Source organism: Molothrus aeneus, chromosome 18, assembly GCF_037042795.1.
Source record: "Molothrus aeneus isolate 106 chromosome 18, BPBGC_Maene_1.0, whole genome shotgun sequence".
Taxonomy (NCBI): Eukaryota; Metazoa; Chordata; class Aves; order Passeriformes; family Icteridae; genus Molothrus; species Molothrus aeneus.
Genome location: NC_089663.1, coordinates 14,246,866 through 14,267,596, shown reverse-complemented (window position 1 = coordinate 14,267,596; position 20,731 = coordinate 14,246,866). Strand labels below are relative to the sequence as shown.

At 43.1% G+C, this 20,731-nt stretch overlaps 1 long non-coding RNA gene across 1 annotated transcript; it reads right to left on the bottom strand.

Annotated features, from left to right (window-relative positions):
* Nucleotides 1-9,392: 9,392 nt before the first annotated feature.
* LOC136564198 (uncharacterized) lies at nt 9,393-9,854 on the bottom strand. The gene is made up of 3 exons (XR_010784690.1): nt 9,740-9,854; nt 9,576-9,661; nt 9,393-9,498 (listed from the first exon to the last, which is right to left on the bottom strand). It is a non-coding gene; the product is annotated as an uncharacterized lncRNA (long non-coding RNA).
* Nucleotides 9,855-20,731: the final 10,877 nt, after the last annotated feature.

The window sequence follows — 20,731 nt, the reverse complement described above, 5'->3', positions numbered from 1 at the left end:
AACAGTTTAACCCCTACCTGTAACACTGTGGCCTCCAAACATCATCTCTACCTATTAATCGGGGTAACTGCAAGACCCTCAAACACCTCCACAATCACCAGCTTGAGTTGGTCTGGGCAGCACCAAATAAAATAAAATTAAAAGCTTTAAAAATAGAAAAATTAAAAATAAAAATTAAATAAAAAATAAAATTAAAAAAATAAAATAAATGCTTTAAAAATGGGAAAATTAAAAAAAAGAAAATAAAAAAAATAAAAAGCTTTAAAAACAGAAAAATTAAAACTAAAAATTAAAAAAAAAATTAAAAAAATAAAAGAAATGCTTTAAAAATAGAAAAATTAAAACTAAAAATGAAATAAAAATGAAATTAAAAAATAAAAGAAATGCTTTAAAAATAAAAAAATCAAAACTAAAAAATTAAATAAAAAATAAAATTAAAAAAATAAATGCTTTAAAAATAAATCAAAACTAAAAATAAATAAAAAATAAAATTAAAAAATAAAATTAAATAAAATAAATCTTTAAAAATAAAAAAATTAAAACTAAAAATTAAATAAAAAATAAAAAAAGCTTTAAAAATAAAAAGATCAAAAATAAAAATTAAATAAAAAATAATAAAATAAATGCTTTAAAAATAAAAAAATCAAAACTAAAAACTAAATAAAAAAGAAAATTAAAAAAATAAAATAAATGCTTTAAAAATAGAAAAAGCAAAAAATAAAAATGAAATAAAAAATAAAATTAAAAAATAAAAAGCTTTAAAAATAGAAAAATTTAAAAAAATTAAATAAAAAATAAAAAAAGCTTTAAAAATAGAAAGATCAAAAATAAAAATTAAATAAAAAATAATAAAAAAATGCTTTAAAAATAAAAAAATCAAAACTAAAAATTAAATAAAAAATAAAAGTAAAAAAATAAAATAAATGCTTTAAAAATAGAAAAAGCAAAAAATAAAAATAAAATAAAATATAATATTTGAAAAATAAAATAAATAGTTCAAAAAGAAAAAATTAAAACTAAAATTGAAATAAAAAATTAAATAAAAAAATTTTAGAAAGCTTTAAAAATAGAAAGATCAAAAATAAAAATTAAATAAAAAATTAAAAAAAGCTTTAAAAATAAAAAAATAAAAACTAAAAATTAAATAAATAATAATTTTTTTTTAAAAAGCATTAAAAATAGAAAAAGCAAAAATAAAAATTAAATAAAAAATAAAATTAAAAAAATAAAATATATTATTTAAAAATAAAAAAAATTAAATAAAAAAATTAAATAAAAATAAAATTAAAAAATAAAAAAAGCTTTAAAAATAGAAAAAGCAAAAAATAAAAATGAAATAAAAAATAAAATAAAAAATAAAATAAATTCTTTAAAAATAAAAAAATTAAAACAAAAAATTAAATTAAAAATATAATTAAAAAATAAAATAAAAAGCTTTAAAAATAGAAAAATCAAAAATAAAAATTAAATAAAAAGATAAAAATAAAATAAATGCTTTAAAAATAAAAAAATCGAAACTAAATATTAAATAAAAACTAAAAAAATAAAATAAATGCTTTAAAAATAGATAAAACAAAAATAAATATGAAATAAAAAATAAAATTTAAAATATAAAATAAATAGTTTATAAATAAAAAATGAAAACTAAAAAATAAAAAATAAATTTAAAAAAATAAATGCTTTAAAAAAATAAAACAAAAAAATTAAATTAAAAATAAAATAAAATAAAATAAAAAACTTTAAAAATAGATAAATCAAAAATAAAATTAAATAAAAAACAATTAAAAAAAGCTTTAAAAATCAAAAACTCAAAAGTAAAAATTAAGAAAAAAATAAAAATAAAAAAATTTAAAATATGCTTTAGAAATATAAAAATTAAAACTAAAAATTAAATAAAAAGGAAAATTTAAAAATAAAATAAATGCTTTAAAATAGAAAAATTAAAACTAATAAAAAGATAAAAAAGCTTTAAAAATCTAAAAATTAAAAAAATATTAAATCAAAATTAAATTTAAAAATTAGAATTAATTAAAAATAATTAAAAAACAAAATAAAATCCGTAAAGTGCTGTAAAGTACTGTAAAAGTTCCATAAAAGGTAGTGTCGTAAAGCGCGACTGTCGAAAAAACGCAGCTTTTACGACAGTCGCGCTTTACGGCACCTTTTACAACAGTTTTACGACAGTCGCGCTTTATGACAGTTTTACGACAGTCGCGCTTTACGACACCTTTTACGACAGTCGCGCTTTACGGCACCTTTTACGACAGTTTTACGACAGTCGCGTTTTACGGCACCTTTTACGACAGTCGCGCTTTACGGCACCCTTTACGACAGTTTTACGACAGTCGCGCTTTACGGCACCTTTTACGACAGCTTTACGACAGTCGCGCTTTACGGCAACTTTTACGACAGTCGCGCTTTACGGCACCTTTTACGACAGTTTTACGACAGTCGCGCTTTACGGCAGTTTTACGACAGTCGCGCTTTACGGCACCTTTTACGACAGTTTTACGACAGTCGCGCTTTACGGCACCTTTTACGACAGTCGCGCTTTACGGCACCTTTTACGACAGTTTTACGACAGTCGCGCTTTACGGCACCTTTTGCGACAGTTTTACGACAGTCGCGCTTTACGGCACCTTTTACGACAGTCGCGCTTTACGGCACTTTTACGACAGTTTTACGACAGTCGCGCTTTACGGCACCTTTTACGACAGTTTTACGACAGTCGCGCTTTACGGCACCTTTTACGACAGTCGCGCTTTACGGCAGTTTTACGACATTTTATGGAAATTTTACGGCACTTTACAGCACTTTAGAGTTTTTATTTTGTTTTTCATGTATTTTTGATTAATTTTATTTTATTAATTTTGTTTTTTCTAAATTTTTCTATTTTTAAAGCTTTTTATTTTTTATTTTTAATTTTTTTATTTGTTTTTATTTTTAATTTACCTATTTTTAAAGCTTTTTATTTTATTTTTAAAATATTTTTAAATTTAATTTTTAAATTTAATTTTTCTTTTTTTAAAGCATTTATTTTTTTAATTTTGTTTTTTATTTAATTTTTATTTCTCTATTTTTAAGGCTTTGTATTTTTTTAATTTTATTTTTTATTTATTTTTATTTTTAAACCTTTTTATTTTTTTAAATTTTTTTTTTTTTTAGTTTTAAAGCATTTATATTATTTTTTAAATATTTTTATTTATTTTTAATTTTTCTATTATTAAAGGTTTTTATTTTTTAAAATTTATTTTTTTTTTTTTAATTTTTCTCTTTTTAAACTATTTTTTAAAATTTTTTTTATTTTTATTTTTAATTTTTCTATTTTTAAAGCTTTCTATTTTTAAAATTTTTATTTAATTTTTATATTTCATTTTTTTATTTTTAAAGCATTTATTATATTTTTTAATTTTGTTTTTTATTGATTGTTTATTTTTCTATTTTAAAAGCATTTATTTGATTTGTTAATTTTTTTATTTAATTTTTAATTTTTCTATTTTTAAAGCCTTTTTAAAATTTTTTAAATTCGTTTATATTTTTAATTTTTCTATTTTTAAAGCTTTCTATTTTTTAATTTTATTTTTAATTTTTTTATTTTTAAGTTTTCTATTTTTAAAGCATTTATTTTTTTAATTTTGTTTTTTATTTATTTTTCTATTTTTAATTTTTGTATTACTAAAGCTTTTTTTTTTCTAATTTTTATATTTATTTTTTCTATTTTTAAAGCATTTATTTTTTAATTTTGTTTTTTATTTAATTTTTATTTTTTAAATTTTTTATTTTCAAAGTTTTTGAATTTTTAAATTTTATTTTTTATTTATTTTTATTCTTAATTTTTTTATTTTTAAAGCATTTATTTTTTTTAATTTTATTTTTTATTTAATTTTTATTTTTAATTTTATATTTTGAAACCTTTTTTTATTTTTAATTTAATTTTTTATTTCTATTTTTAATTTTTCTATTTTTAAACCTTTTAATTTTATTAATGTTTAATTTAATTTTTATATTTAATTTTTCTATTTTTAAAGCATTTATTATATTTTTTTAATTTTGTTTTGTATTAAATTTTTATTTTTAATTTTTCTATTTTTATAGCATTTATTTTATTGATTTAATTTTTTTTTATTTAATTGTTATTTTTAATTTTTCTATTTTTGAAGCATTTTTTAAATTTTATTTTTTATTTAATTTTTATTTTTAATTTTTCTCTTTTTAAAGCATTTTATTTTTTTAATTTTCTTTTTATTTTTTATTTCTAATTTTTCTATTTTTAAAGCTTTTTATTTTATTTTATTTGGTGCTGCCCAGACCAATTTAAGCTGGTGATTGCGGTGGTGTTTGAGGGTCTTGCATTACGGCACTACATTTTATGGAACTTGTACAGCACTTTACAGTTTAATTAAAAATAAATAATAAAAAACCCAAATTTGTTATTTTATTTTTTTTTTAATTTTTCTATTTTTAAAGCATTTTATTACATTTTATTTGGTGCTGCCCAACCCTGCTGTAGTGCATTTTTATACTTTGTAATACTTTGAAGTAATTTTTCCCAAATGGTTTATCCCAAACTGTACCCCCCTCCCTTTACCTGTGTTATCCCTGTCCTGGGATGAGATCATCCCCAAACCCCCACCCTGGCTCTCTGTCAATCACTCAGCCTCCCATTCCCTCCATCCAGAAGTTTCAGTCCAAGTTGTCGAGTGATCAGCCAGAGGCTAGGGGTCGGCCCCCCAAGCCTTGCCCCATACGCTCTCCTATACGTCTATCCCCCAGCATCCATCCCTTAGGGTCACTTAATGGTTGGTAGGATGTTATCTACTTTCGGTTTCCACCTCCCTTTAAATGTAACCTTGGCACATCTCCCGGGGCTCTGGGCAGGAGGCCCCTGAGGTGCAGGAGCTCCTTTGGGGGTCCTAATAAAACCTTGGATTAACCCCTGCTAAGAGTCGGCCCTTTATCTTCTACCACTGTCTCTGGTGTCTCTGCTGCTGCAAAGGCGACCAGGCCAGGTGCCCTCAGTACCCTCGGGGCACACACAGAGAGTGTCTCCCCCCAGCCCAGGTGCCCTCAGTACCCTCGGGGCACACACAGAGAGTGTCTCCCCCCAGCCCAGGTGCCCTCAGCACCCTCGGGGCACAGACAGTGTCTCCCCGCTGTTGGCCGTGTCGGGGCTGCCCCCTGGTGTCTGCCAACTCGGGACCGGCTGAGGGTTACTGAGAGGCTCGCACAAACCCGCTCGGCCGCTGATTGTGGTGGTGTTTGAGGGTCCTCCAGGACAAGGGAGGAGATGAGAATCTTGACTCCCCCTTTCAGAAGGCTGAAATATTATTTTATGATCTCTATTATATTAAAAGAAAATGAGATAACTACACTAAAAGAGCAAGGAGACATCAGAAAGCTGGAAAGGAATGAATAATAAAAACCTGGGACTGCTCACAGCCCCGACACTGCTGGACCATGACTGGTCATCAAGTAGAAACAATGCACAGGAGACCAATCCAAGATGCCCCTGTTGCTAAACCATCTCCAGCCCACACTCCACAGCCAGCAGATTGTTATTGGTTCCATTTCTGTTCTGAGGCTTCTCAGGAGAAAAAACTCAGCAAAAGGATTTTCATCAAACACGTCAGTGCCAGGTGATGGCACAGGCAGCATCAGCTGGCAGAGGTCACTGTGTCATCCCTGCCAGCCCAGGTGTCACAGCAAGGAGGAGAGAGTTCACCCTGTGCTCACCCTGCAATACAGAGCCTTACAACACAACACACACATTAACACAAGATTATAGCCTTTTTCTATTTTCATTACTTGTGGATTTATTGTTACAGGAGACCCAAAACAACAAAAGCACACAAAAAACAGCACTCATCTACCATTAACACCCCCTTCAAATGACACACAAACTCACCATCCCTCTGATCACAACTGCTAAATTACACCCCAGCAATCATTGGTCCTCGGGAACGTGGTTCCCTGGAGCCTCCAAAAATTCCTCCTGCCTGAAGAAATACCCAGTCCCTGGAGGGTCCGTGCCCAAACTTTGGCGATGAACGTCGCCTCGCAGACCGACCGGGACCCGGGGAAAAAAACCCAGCCGGGGGGAAAAAAAAAAAAAAAAAAAACAGCCGGGGGGGTGGGGGGGGCTAAACCCGGCTGGGGATTTTTTACTCTAAATTTACAAATGAGTTGAAAAACCTGAAAAGCAAGTCACACACACAAGGTTAAATCCAGTCACAGCATGCGCTCACACACGCAGAGATGAGCAGACGCCGACAGACAGACACGTGCTCTCACACATGCTCACGCACTCCTCCCATTTAAACGTTCCCTGTGGCTCCCACTCGAGACGCTGAAGAACGTGCTTCCACGCTTCTTCTGGCTGCCGCTCCTCGACGTCAAATGGTAGATTCTGGGGAAATCAGTAGCCTCAGGGACCTGTGAGACGACAGGAAGCGGTCAACGAGTGGCTGACAGCTAGGACTTGTCCCCGCTCTGGACCAATAAATTTTCTACCCAAAATCCCATAAAAGACAGATGAACAGTAAAGTTTTTATAACTCTGCTACCTAACTGTGACTACATGCCAGGGCAGGGCAGCTCCGACCATAAGTGGTACAACATGAGTACACACAATAAAAGCAGACGCATACAGTGCAAGTGTGCATGGAGTGTAAGTCCATACAATATAAGCCAGCATAGGTACACACAATGTAAGTACATACAGTGTAAGCCAACATAGGTAAACGCAATGTAAGTACATACAGTATAAACCAGCATAGGTACAAACAATGTAAGTACATACAGTATAAGCCAGGACTTGAGATAGCTCTCTGGAAGATTAATTCTTGAGCCCTGTACCCTTTGAGAAGATGGAACCTATGGAACTCCTGCAGTCACGTGAGGAGGGTGTAAGACGCTCCCTCGGGAAGTCCAAGAGAATGGCGTGGAAAAAAAGGCACTACCAAAGCTGGTAGTGAGAAGGAAGATGGATGAGAACATCTTGTCCCTTTGAGACATTCCTGTCTCAAAGAGTAAAAATGTAAAGATGCCGGAATAAGGGATATCCGGAAAGGAACGTGAGTAGAATATGGCCTACGTGGCACGGAATAGTGCCGATAAAGCGTTGAGACGTAACAAAGGCCTGTGACACGTAAGAAGATGGACACGGACGACATAACACGGACGACATAACAAAGACACGGATGACATGACACAGAGACGAGTGACAACTGCCTGGCACTGTCCCCGTAGGGACCCGAGATTCCTAGTGCAAGGTGAGCCAGAGGCTGATGATGCCAAAGGAAAGGAAGCCCTAGGACGAGAGCACGTGATGATGAAATGTAACTCGTCAAAAGAAGTTAGTGCCGAAGCAGTTAAGAGGATGCTCGAGAGGGGCGGCGAGCCTAGAGAAGGAAGCCGACTGCCGGGTGACCGTGGCCGTAGCTCCGGACGTGAAGGCGAGCTCCTCGGGGGAAAGATCCGTGACAACGTCGGGTCGAGGGAGGCGGACGACGCAAAGTACGCGAAAATGTGGAGATGGGTCGGAACTGCCCTGCCCGGCAAAGGCTCTGGCGAGGCTGAGGGGAAACCCTCTCCCTTTGCTTCCAGAGAGCCCGCCCCGCTACAGACCTGTCCCCTAAGCTGACATCTGATTGCCTCCTGTGAAAGTAAAGGCTATTCCCCTTCTCCCAGCCACTGGCCCCAACACTTAGCTTTTGGAAGATGAGAGGACAAAATCCATCCTCGGTCAGACGTGGACGTTGAGATGCTCTCCGTGTGTGCTTCGGTGCTGCCGTTTCCAAGCTTGGGCTACGAGCCTCCTCAGGGTACCTAAGACAAAACAGAAAACCTGACTATTGCCCTCAAAAACAGTAATCCCCAGGACTCCTCTGCACCACTGCCCCGGCTCACCTCAAATCTTGATTTGGCTCCAGAGGGTGCCCGGAAGATACCTGCAAAGAGAAAAGGGACACGCTCAGCATGCTGCTGTGTAACGCTCACCTATGGGACAGCCTGCCTAAACGCCGACTCACCTGCCCTCCTCTGTTCCTTGGCGTGCCTAGGGCAGCAACAGCACCTGCAATGAAACAAAGCAGAAAAGCATGCTGAGATACTGTGAAAACACAACCTCCCAAATCTGACAAGGATGCCACACCGATACCTTAAGCTGCACACACCTGGCATAGGCGCGCTCAGCCAGGAGAGATGGCAAGTGGACCACCTAAAATAAAAAAACAAGAGGAGATGCTTAGAGCTGCACCAAAACTGAGACCTCAGCAATAACAACTGCTTCTGTACGCTATTCAATGCTCACCTCGCCCACTCGGCCTTGACTGCTGCTCTCGGCCTTGACCTCCTAAAAAGAGAGACAACGAACAATGCTGTAACGGCCACCATTTATGCTTCCTCTGCAGAAACAAACATGGACTCACATGCTCGGGGCAATCCCCACACCCGGGATGGGGGGCTCTGCCCTGGATTTTATCCTTATGCATCTGAAAGAAAGTCAGGACAAAAGTCAAACTGTTGCAGGGTAACTTAATAGCTCCAGATATCTTGTGTCCAACTACACCCCACATTACAAACTTCAAGTCCCCGGGACTTCTCCTATAGCACCAGGCTATGCGGCAGGGCAGAGCAGCTCCGGCACAAATGTGTGTGCAGACACCCGTGACACGGGACAGACAGGACGTGACAGACAACGGGGACACAACACAGACAGAAATCTCCTGGCAAGGAAAATGGCTGCGAGGACTGAGAGAATGCAAAAGGAGATGACCGAGGGGAGACCGATGGTGAGCTGATGAGGCTCAGAGAAACCTGGAGGAAGAAGATGCTAACCGAATGATTTATTCCAAAAACTGCAAAGATGGATGCCCGAGAATCCTACGGCCAGAAGCCTCTACCTGCCCTCACCTTCTCACAAGTCCTAGTCCGCCATAATGGATCCTGGCGGGGCACAGCTGTCCATACAGCTCAGAACAAGACCTGAAAAGACAGCTGACCGGATGCATCTAAAGAGACAAGAGAGTTTGATGCCTGTCTGAGCTCCTGAGGCGAAAGTTCTATGGCCTGGCTGCCAGGCCGAGGAATGCAGAGATCACAGATGCTAACAATGATGCCAGGGTTTCTGACAGGCCCCACAACGACCTAAGGTAAAAGACATGACATATCCAAACACACATAATACACAAAAGACAAGTGACACGATACACACCGGGACTGCTCTGCCCTGCGCACCTGAGCACTGTGATCCAAAGCCAGGCTTTGCTTTTATGGGGCCTAAGGGGCCCCTTCATGGACACCCCCCCCCATCTCCAAAGGGGACTCAAAAACCCCTCCCAGTAATTCCCAAACCAGCACCCTGCTTGCATCCCCTCTCTGGGTCGTGGCCCTCTACTTATCTCTCGCACAGCTGGGGATGCCGGTCTCGGCTGCAAAGAAAGGCCACCTTGTCAGCTGGGAAGGTCCTGCTGGCACCAGGCTGATGTCTCTCAGACAGCTGTATTAAAGAAAATCAAACATCAGTGCCCGATCTTGGCAGCCCATCGGCCAAAACCCCACAAGTCTGCTACTCACCGTGCTCCTAAGAACGCTCAGCTGCTCGGGTCGCACGCTTCGGGCACGCTCGGAGACCGAGGCCGTCGTCACAGGGGGTGCCTGGGCTAAGAGGAGATGAGGTGATTTGGCATGGCTGAAACCTGAGGGGACCCTCGCTCCTCCTCCCTACTCCCCCGACTCACTGCAACTCCTTGGCAGGTGCCCAAGGCCACCTGGATGGCACCTTTAAATAGAAGAGTTCAGGGTTTCATCACCAGGTCCTGTAACGCATCCACAGGGCTCGCACGTGCAGGGAACCCGGTGCATCGGCCGGCTGGTGACGGGGGCTTGGCAGGCTCCGAGTGGATTGCCTAAAGCACAAAAAAGAGAATGGAAGCTTAGAGCAGCACCAGAAACTGAGACCTGAGCAATAACAGCTACTTCTCACCACTGCTCACCTTGACTGCTGGTATCCAGATTTACTTCCTAAAAAGACAGACAAAGAACAGAGCTGTAACAGAGTCACCACATACACTTCTGCTGCAGAGACAAATGGTGCCTCACCTGCTCGGGGGAAACCACTCACCCGGGATGGGGGCCTCTGGCACACATTTAATCCATCTGAATCTGAAAAAAATGTCAGGACAAGAGTCAAGCTGTTGCAGGATAACTTAAGAGCTCCAGATATCTTGTGTCCATCTACAAATCCCACCTAGAGTCCAAGTACACCCCACATTACAAACTTCAAGTCCCCGGGGCTTCTCCTGTTGCACCGGGCTATGCGGCAGGGCAGAGCAGCTCCGGCACAAATGTGTGTGCGCACACCCGTGACACAGGACAGGACGTGACAGAGAACGGGGACACAACACGGACAGAAATCTCTGGGCAAGAAGGATGACGGCAAGGACTGAGAAGACGCCAAATGAGATGACCAAGGAGAGACTGATGGTGAGCTGATGAGGCTCAGAGAAACCTGGAGGAAGAAGATGCTAACTGAATGATTTATTCCAAAAACTGCAAAGATGGATGCCCGAGAATCCTATGGCCAGAAGCCTCTACCTGCCCTCACCTTCTCACAAGTCCTAGTCCGCCATAATGGATCCTGGCGGGGCACAGCTGTCCATACAGCTCAGAACAAGACCTGAAAAGACAGCTGACCGGATGCTTCTAAAGAGACAAGAGAGTCTGATGCCTGTCTGAGCTCCTGAGGCGAAAGTTCCATGGCCTGGCTGCCAGGCCGAGGAATGCAGAGATCACAGATGCTAACAATGATGCCAGGGTTTCTGACAGGCCCCACAACGACCTATGGTAAAAGACATGACATATCCAAACACACATAATACACAAAAGACAAGTGACACGATACACACCGGGACTGCTCTGCCCTGCGCACCTGAGCACTGTGATCCAAAGTCAGGCTTTGCTTTTATGGGGCCTAAGGGACCACTTCATGGACACCCCCCCATCTCCAAAGGGGACTCAAAAACCCCTCCCAGTAATTCCCAAACCAGCACCCTGCTTGCATCCCCTCTCTGGGTCGTGGCCCTCTACTTATCTCTCGCACAGCTGGGGATGCCGGTCTCGGCTGCAAAGAAAGGCCACCTCGTCAGCCGGGAAGGTCCTGCTGGCACCGGGCTGATGTCTCTCAGACAGCTGTATTAAAGAAAATCAAACATCAGTGCCCGATCTTGGCAGCCCATCGGCCAAAACCCCACAAGTCTGCTACTCACCGTGCTCCTAAGAACGCTCAGCTGCTCGGGTCGCACGCTTCGGGCACGCTCGGAGACCGAGGCCGTCGTCACAGGGGGTGCCTGGGCTAAGAGGAGATGAGGTGATTTGGCATGGCTGAAACCTGAGGGGACCCTCGCTCCTCCTCCCTACTTCCCCGACTCACTGCAACTCCTTGGCAGGTGCCCAAGGCCACCTGGATGGCACCTTTAAATAGAAGAGTTCAGGGTTTCATCACCAGGTCCTGTAACGCATCCACAGGGCTCGCACGTGCAGGGAACCCGGTGCATCGGCCGGCTGGTGACGGGGGCTTGGCAGGCTCCGAGTGGATTGCCTAAAGCACAAAAAAGAGAATGGAAGCTTAGAGCAGCACCAGAAACTGAGACCTGAGCAATAACAGCTACTTCTCACCACTGCTCACCTTGACTGCTGGTATCCAGATTTACTTCCTAAAAAGACAGACAAAGAACAGAGCTGTAACAGAGTCACCACGTACACTTCTGCTGCAGAGACAAATGGTGCCTCACCTGCTCAGGGGAAACCACTCACCCGGGATGGGGGCCTCTGGCACACATTTAATCCATCTGAATCTGAAAAAAATGTCAGGACAAGAGTCAAGCTGTTGCAGGATAACTTAAGAGCTCCAGATATCCTGTGTACATCTACAAATCCCACCTAGAGTCCAACTACACCCCACATTACAAACTTCAAGTCCCCGGGGCTTCTCCTGTTGCACCGGGCTATGCGGCAGGGCAGAGCAGCTCCGGCACAAATGTGTGTGCAGACACCCGTGACACGGGACAGACGGGACGTGACAGACAACGGGGACACAACACGGACAGAAATCTCTGGGCAAGAAGGATGACGGCAAGGACTGAGAAGATGCCAAATGAGATGACCAAGGAGAGACTGATGGTGAGCTGATGAGGCTCAGAGAAACCTGGAGGAAGAAGATGCTAACTGAATGATTTATTCCAAGAACTGCAAAGATGGATGCCCGAGAATCCTACGGCCAGAAGCCTCTACCTGCCCTCACCTTCTCACAAGTCCTAGTCCACCATAATGGATCCTGGCGGGACATAGCTGTCCATACAGCTCAGAACAAGACCTGAAAAGACATCTGACCGGATGCTTCTAAAGAGACAAGAGAGTCTGGTGCCTGTCTGAGCTCCTGAGGCGAAAGTTCTATGGCCTGGCTGCCAGGCCGAGGAATGCAGAGATCACAGATGCTAACAATGATGCCACGGTTTCTGACAGGCCCCTCCAAGGCCTAAGGTAAAAGACATGACATATCCAAACACACATAATACACAAAAGACAAGTGACACGATACACACCGGGACTGCTCTGCCCTGCGCACCACAGCACTGTGATCCAAAGCCAGGCTTTGCTTTTATGGGGCCTAAGGGGCCCCTTCATGGACACCCCCCCCATCTCCAAAGGGGACTCAAAAACCCCTCCCAGTAATTCCCAAACCAGCACCCTGCTTGCATCCCCTCTCTGGGTCGTGGCCCTCTACTTATCTCTCGCACAGCTGGGGATGCCGGTCTCGGGTGTGAAGAAAGGCCGCCTCGTCAGCCGGGAAGGTCCTGCTGGCACCGGGCTGGCGTCTCTCAGACAGCTGTATTAAAGAAAACCAAACATCAGTGCCCGATCTCGGCAGCCCCGTGACCAAAACCCCACAAGTCTGCTACTCACCATTCTCCTAAGAGCACTCAGCTGCTCGGGTCGCACGCGTCGGGCACGCTCGGAGACCGAGGCCGTCGTCACAGGGGGTGCCTGGGCTAAGAGGAGATGAGGTGATTTGGCATGGCTCAAACCTGAGGGAACCCTCGCTTCTCCTCCCTACTTCCCCGACTCACCGCAGCTCCTCAGCGGTTCCTGACCCGGAACTCAGGGCTGGCGAGAGCGGCAAACCCGGTCCATCGGCCGCTGGGGATGGGAGCTTGGCGTGCTCCGAGCAGATGGCCTAAGGCACAAAAACGAGAATGGAGACTGAGACGTGCCCCAGGAATTGAGAGCTCAGGAACAAGAAATGCTACTGGTCACCTTGCTCTCCTGAACTTGATTTCTGGGATCCAGCTATACTTCCTAAAAATAAAGACAAAAAAAAAAAAGCTGTAACAGGGCCACACTTGACACTCCCCCTGCAGAAACAAATGGTGACTGACCTGCTTGTGGGAACCCCCTCACCCAGGATGGGGGGCTCTGCCACGGGTGCAATGCATCTGCACCTGAAAGAAAGTCAGAACATATGTCAAACACCTGCAGGATAACTCAAAACCTGCAAACACCTTAGGTCAATCGAGGAATGGCATCTAGAGTCCAACTGCACCCCACATTACAAATTTCAACTTCCCGGGACTTGTCCTATTACACCAGGCTATGCGGCAGGGCAGAGCAGCTCCGGCACAAATATGTGCACACACCCGTGACACAGGACAGACAGGACGTGATAGACAACAGAGACACAACACGGACAGAAATCTCTGGGCAAGAAGGATGACTGCAAGGAGCACAAGGACAGAAAATTAGATGACTGAGGTAAGATGGATGGTGAGCTGATGAGGCTCAGAGAAACCTGGAGGAAGAAGATGCTAAACTGAATGATTTAGTCCAAGAACTGCAAAGATGGATGCCCGAGAATCCTACGGCCAGAAGCCTCTACCTGCCCTCACCTTCTCACAAGTCCTAGTCCGCCATAATGGATCCTGGCGGGGCACAGCTGTCCATACAGCTCAGAACAAGACCTGAAAAGACATCTGACCGGATGCTTCTAAAGAGACAAGAGAGTCTGATGCCTGTCTGAGCTCCTGAGGTGAAAGTTCTATGGCCTGGCTGCCAGGCCGAGGAATGCAGAGATCACAGATGCCAGGGTTTCTGACAGGCCCCACAACGACCTAAGGTAAAAGACATGACATATCCAAACACACATAATACACAAAAGACAAGTGACACGATACACACCGGGACTGCTCTGCCCTGCTCACCTCAGCACTGTGATCCAAAGTCAGGCTTTGCTTTTATGGGGCCTAAGGGGCCACTTCATGGACACCCCCATGTCCAAAGGAGACTCAAAAACCCCTCCCGGTGGGTCCCTACCCTGCGCCCCGCTTTCATCCCCTCTGTGGGTTGTAGCCCTCTACTTATCTCTCGCACATCTGGGGATGCAGGTCCGTGTCAGGTGCAACAGAAGGAAACCTCAACATCTGGGAAGTTCCTGCTGGCACTGTTGTTCAACAACTCCCTGTTGTTTCTCAGTCAGCTAGATGAAAGAAATCCAAATATCAATGCATGATCTCTGCAGCACACTGGCCAAAACCCAACAATTCTGCCACTCACCGTTCTCCTAAGAATGCCCGGCTCCTGGGGCCGCACCCTTCGGCCGCGCTCCGAGGCTGATGCCATTGTCACGGGATAAGCCTGGGTTAAAGGAGACAAGGTGATTTGGCATTGCTGAAACCTGAGCGGACCCTCGCTCCTCCTCCCTACTTCCCCGACTCACCGCAACTCCTTGGCAGGTGCCCAAGGCTACCCTGGTGACGCCTTTAAATAGAAGAGTTCAGGGTTTCATCACCAGATCCTGTAATGCGTCCACAGGGCTCACACGTGCAGGGAACCCGGTGCATCGGCCGGCTGGTGACGGGGGCTTGGCAGGCTCCGAGTGGATTGCCTAAAGCACAAAAAAGAGAATGGAAGCTTAGACTTGCCCCAGGAATTGAGAGCTCAGCAACAAAAACTGCTACTGATCACCTTGCTCTCCTGAACTTGACTGCTGGGATCCAGATTTACTTCCTAAAAAGAAAGACAAAAAACAGTGCTGTAACAGGGTCACCCTTGACACTCCCCCTGCACAGACAAATGGTGACTGACCTGCTTGTAGGAACCCCCTCACCCAGGATGGGGGGCTCTGCCATGGATGCAATGCATCTGCACCTGAAAGAGAGTTAGAACATATGTCAAACACCTGCAGGATAACTCAAAACCTGCAAACACCTTAGGTCAATCTAGGAATGGCATCTAGAGTCCAACTGCACCCCACATTACAAATTTCAACTCCCCAGGGCTTGTCCTATTACACCAGGCTATGCGGCAGGGCAGAGCAGCTCCGGCACAAATGTGTGCACACACCCGTGACACAGGACAGACAGGACGTGACAGACAACGGGGACACAACACGGACAGAAATCTCAAGACAAGAACCATGACTGCAAGGAGCACAAGGACAGAAAATTAGATGACTGAGGTAAGATGGATGGCGAGCTGATGAGGCTCAGAGAAACCTGGAGGAAGAAGATGCTAACCGCATGATTTATTCCAAAAACTGCAAAGATGGATGCCCGAGAATCCTACGGCCAGAAGCCTCTACCTGCCCTCACCTTCTCACAAGTCCTAGTCCGCCATAATGGATCCTGGCGGGGCACAGCTGTCCATACAGCTCAGAACAAGACCTGAAAAGACATCTGACCGGATGCTTCTAAAGAGACAAGAGAGTCTGATGCCTGTCTGAGCTCCTGAGTCCAAAGTTCCATGGCCTGGGTGCCAGGCCGAGGAATGCAGAGATCACAGATGCTAACAATGATGCCACGGTTTCTGACAGGCCCCTCCAAGGGCTCAGGCAAAAGACATGACATATCCAAACACACATAATACACAAAAGACAAGTGACACAATACACACCGGGACTGCTCTGCCCTGCGCACCTGAGCACTGTGATCCAAAGTCAGGCTTTGCTTTTATGGGGCCTAAGGGGCCGCTTCATGGACACCCCCCCATCTCCAAAGGGGACTCAAAAACCCCTCCCAGTAATTCCCAAACCAGCCCCCCGCTTTCATCCCCTCTGTGGGTCGTGGCCCTCTACTTATCTCTCGCACATCTGGGGATGCCGGTCTCGGGTGCGAAGAAAGGCCACCTCGTCAGCTGGGAAGGTCCTGCTGGCACCGGGCTGGTGTCTCTCAGACAGCTGTATTAAAGAAAATCAAATATCAGTGCCCGATCTTGGCAGCCCATCGGCCAAAACCCCACAAGTCTGCTACTCACCGTGCTCCTAAGAACGCTCAGCTCCATCGCCGAGTCCCGTGATGCTTCTGCAGGGCTCGGGAGAGCGGCGCGCCCGGTGCATCGGCCGGTCGGTGACTGGGGCTCGGCGTACTCCGAGTGGATTGCCTAAAGTGCAGAAACAGGAACGGATGCTTAGAGTTGCACTGGAAAGTGAGACTGGAGCATTAACAACTGCTTCTGTACCCTACTCAATGCTCACCTTGCCCACCTCATCTTGACTGCCGATATCCAGCTTTACTTCCTAAAAAGAAAAAGAACAGAGCTGTAACAGAGTCACACTTTACACTCTCCCTGCAGAGACAAACAGTGACTGACCTGCTCGGGGGAACCTCCTCACCCGGGATGGGTGGATGGATTTTGCCCTGGATTTTATCCTTCTGCATCTGAAAGAAAGCGAGGACAAAAGTCAAAGGGCTGCGGGATAACTTCACAGCTCCAAACATCTTCTGTCTATTTAGGGATATCATCTAGAGTCTGGCAACGCCCCACAGACTGCAAGTCCCCGGGACTTGTCCTGTTGCAGCAGGCTATGCGGCAGGGCAGGGCAGAGCAGCTCCGGCACAAATATGTGTGGACACCCATGACACGGAACGTGACAAACAGGGGGACGACAAACACGACACGTTATGCTTGTGGTGAGGGTCTTGAGGGGAAAAGGCAAAAGGGACCCCAAAGACACACTAGGTAACACGGTACACTGGACAACACCACGTGGACCGGAACTGCTCTGCGCTGACCGCCTGAAAGCTGCCGTCAAAATTAGAGCCTCTCCCTCTAGCTGTCCTAAGAGGCCTCTTGGAGGAGATTGCTTTTCCCTCTGCTAATTTTTAAATCTGTCCCAGGAACTCCCAACCCAGTACTCTCCCATTGTCCCATCTCCAGGCCGTGGCCCTGACTTATCTTTTGGATGATCGGTGATGAGGATCCACGTTGGACCTGAAATGAGTCTGCCTCGGAGGGCCCCGTGATCGCCTGTTAGCCTCTCGGTCAGCTACAATAAAGAAAACCAAAACCAAAGTATGAGTACAGAGTTACGTGGGCCAAATCCCAGCGAGTCAGCTACTTGCCCTCTCCTGAGTGTGCCTGGCTCCTTCAGGCTCCAGCTTCATCCTGATTCCAAGGCTGTGGCCGTTATTATGAGTAGCACCTGGGTAAGAGAAAGGCAAAGTTAAATGGCATTCCTGTGAGTGCAGTGGATGACCTTGTGTGCTGTAAACGTGTGAATGCCTCTGCTCAGCTTCTAAAAGGCCTTGGGTGGGGGGGCCCTCAAATAAACACCCTTTCTCACCCTGCTGCCTTCAAAACCACCCCCCCAACAATAACTCCTAACCGGATACCTGCTCACCCTCCCTCTCCTAGTCACAATCCTCAACTCACCTGAAGCCTCAATCTCAAACATAATCTTGGACACTGGGCAGATTCCCAGATTCCTCTTGCGACAAGATAAATCTGCTGAAAAAAGCGTTGTAGTTGACGCAACCTGGAGCCTCTGGAAGCTGTGCTCTTCCTAAAAAAAATACAAAACAAAATAAGAACAAAACAGGAAATTACAAATGCACTTTACCACCCCTAAACACAAAACCCAAAACTGTGAACTTAAATACTCCCTGTATTCTATGCTGTTTTCTTCACAGTATCTTCAAAGCCTCTGTTGCTTTAGATACCCAGAAACACCTGCTGAAAACAAGCTGAGATAAGCTGAAAGAGTCTCTTACCTGAAATGAGAGGAGAGCTCTGATCCCAGCACATCCCAGAGAGGGAATGAAGGCCCTGAGCAAAGGCTGGGGTTAATATACCCCTGATGGTGCCCGCCTCTCGTTCCCATGGCACCCGGGAAAAGGAAGGGGGGAGAATCCAACCCGGTATGAAAGCCCTCAGAGCAGTTGCAGCTGTTTGGCTCCTCTGACTCAAGTTCAAGGGGAGAAAAGGGCTTGTTATAGAAGAAAACTCTTCTGAAAAATAACAGTGCTTTCTTTTTTGCAACAACTACTTGGAGTAAATGGGCAGGAAACTGGTAAGAAATAAAACTTTCTGTTTAGGCAGCATAACTAGATAAATTGGCTAATTTGCTGTGACCTTGCATAATTATTCCTTAGTGGCTATGAAGTAGTACTTCATGTGTGACTGAGCCCGGTGGAGAAGAATGCTTATGATATGAATCGTCTAAGTCTCCTTGAGACCTCTAATTAGGCCTATCTACATTATAAGTAAAAATAAGAAAAATAAAAGCTTCCCAGGCAGTGTAAGGGTTAAGTGCATGCCAGGCTCACCCTGCTCTGAGATACTTGGTCCTATGGCACAGAAAGAAGGGCCCTGAAATGTATTTTTAAACCCTTAAAATGCTGAAAAAGGCAGAGCTTCCTTCCAGTGCACCCCTTAAAAAGAGGAAATGGGGCAGTTACCTCTACTGAAACTAATACAATAGCAAATAAATAGCTTCTGCCCTTTAATTTACTCTCCTTAATTATTGGGAAAAGAAGGGTTTTCTTCTCTCTTTAAATCTCTCCAGGGATGAAAAAAGAGGGATTTTTCCCTCAGTTCTACTCTTAAGATGGAGGGACAGCTGGGCTTCTCCCTCAATTTAGGCCTCAGGACAACAAAAAGGGGGCGGCTACCCTTAATTCAAACCCATAAGAAACATTGTCAAGATTTTCCCCTTCTATTTAAACTGGAAAATAATAGAAAATGAGGACTCCCTGTCAATTAACACCCCGAACAGCATAGAAAAGGCAGGGATTCTTTCAACTGAGACCACTAAAATTGCAGGGGAAGCAGAGTCCCTCCCAGTTTGAACACAAAAAATAAAGGAAAAGGAAGCTTTTTCCCTTTTTTCTAAACCCTTTTTCTCCTAATAACCCCTCTCCTTTCTGGGAGTGCTGTGGAGGGTCTGGGGGCTCTGGGGAGGGACTGGCACAGTAAAAGGGGAAAGTTGAAAGCCCTCTCCTGGAACCCCACATGCTGCCTGGCCTGCTCAGATGCTGCCCCTTGGCAAAAGGGCTCTTCCCTTGGCGTTTTCTCAAAGGGGACTGAGTGGTAATAGTTTCAAAAAAGGCAAATGATCCAAGAAATGTACAAAGAACAACACAGAATTAAGAATTAAGACAACGCTTGTACCACTGATTTCAAACACTGCCTGGTTTTATTCTGGTCTTGCCTGAATAAAACATCTCCTTAGGGGAGGAATACTCCAGATAGAAGGATCAAGACTGTTTTTGTGTTCTGACCTTAGCCTGAGAATTGTACAGGGGAGAAGGGGAATTACCATTTCCATCAGTAAACTTTATTTGATTCATTCCAAGACTGGACATGCTAGCTGGGTTATAAGTAAATGCTTGGATTGTGAGAATAATTAGTATTGTAGTTCACAACATTTATGCTCTTATTGCAAAAAGTGTTAAAGTAATAACTTAGTTTTGTGGATGGGAATTACTAGTGCCTGGTGAATGAGAGATACCTGAAGAACGGTAAGAGTCCACAGTTAAAGGGTGTCCAAACCAATTTGCCTGGAAATTATTTAAGAGAAAGTGACAAGGAAATAGAGGCCATGACCAGATTGGCCTCTGTTTTTTGCCACCGAGAAGATCAAATACACCTGCTGTGGGTTGCAACCTCACAGGCCTGGGAGGTGGGAGTACAAGGCATACTGGACCTCTGTTATTCCTGTTTCTGGCACTCATTTGTTCTCTTTTCCCTTTCGGGATACCAGCAAGATCGTGTCACAAATGCTGCAGAAAGCATCACGTGGAAAGAAACCAAAGTTCCTCTTTAATTACACACACCTATGTCAACAGCCACTGTTATAACCCATCCAAATTAAGAACCTGTAGGCAAAATGGAGTAAATTATTGGATTACAAGAAACTTAGGAAAAAGTGGCAATAGATTTGGAATTGAATGTCCAAAAGGAGAGAGAGGGATTTGTTTTACATTTAATCCTGACGGTTCGAGATTTGGTAAAAAAACAAATAATAAAGGAAAAGGTAAAACCAGCACAGCAACTTAACTCTGTATTGACCCCAAATTATCTATTGAGTCGTATTACAAGACTCCAAGCAGTTATAGAAATGATAGCAAATGGAGCTGCCCAGGCATTGGAGTTAATATAAAGTCAGCTAAGCCAAACAAAAACTGTAGGGTATCAGAATAGGTTGGCTTTACACTATTTATTGGCCAAAGAAGGGGGTGTTTGTGGAAAGTTTAATATATCAAATTGTTGAAAATTGATGACCACAGAAAAGTCATTCTAGAAAAAGCAAAAGAAATCAAAGAAGAAAAAAATATATACGCATATAATAACCGAGGTACCGGTCCAAAAATTAGAAAACAATGTTAAAACCTAGCTGGTAGGGTAATGTATTAGAAGAAATTAAGATCTTCCATTTTATGTGTTGCAACTATTTTTATATT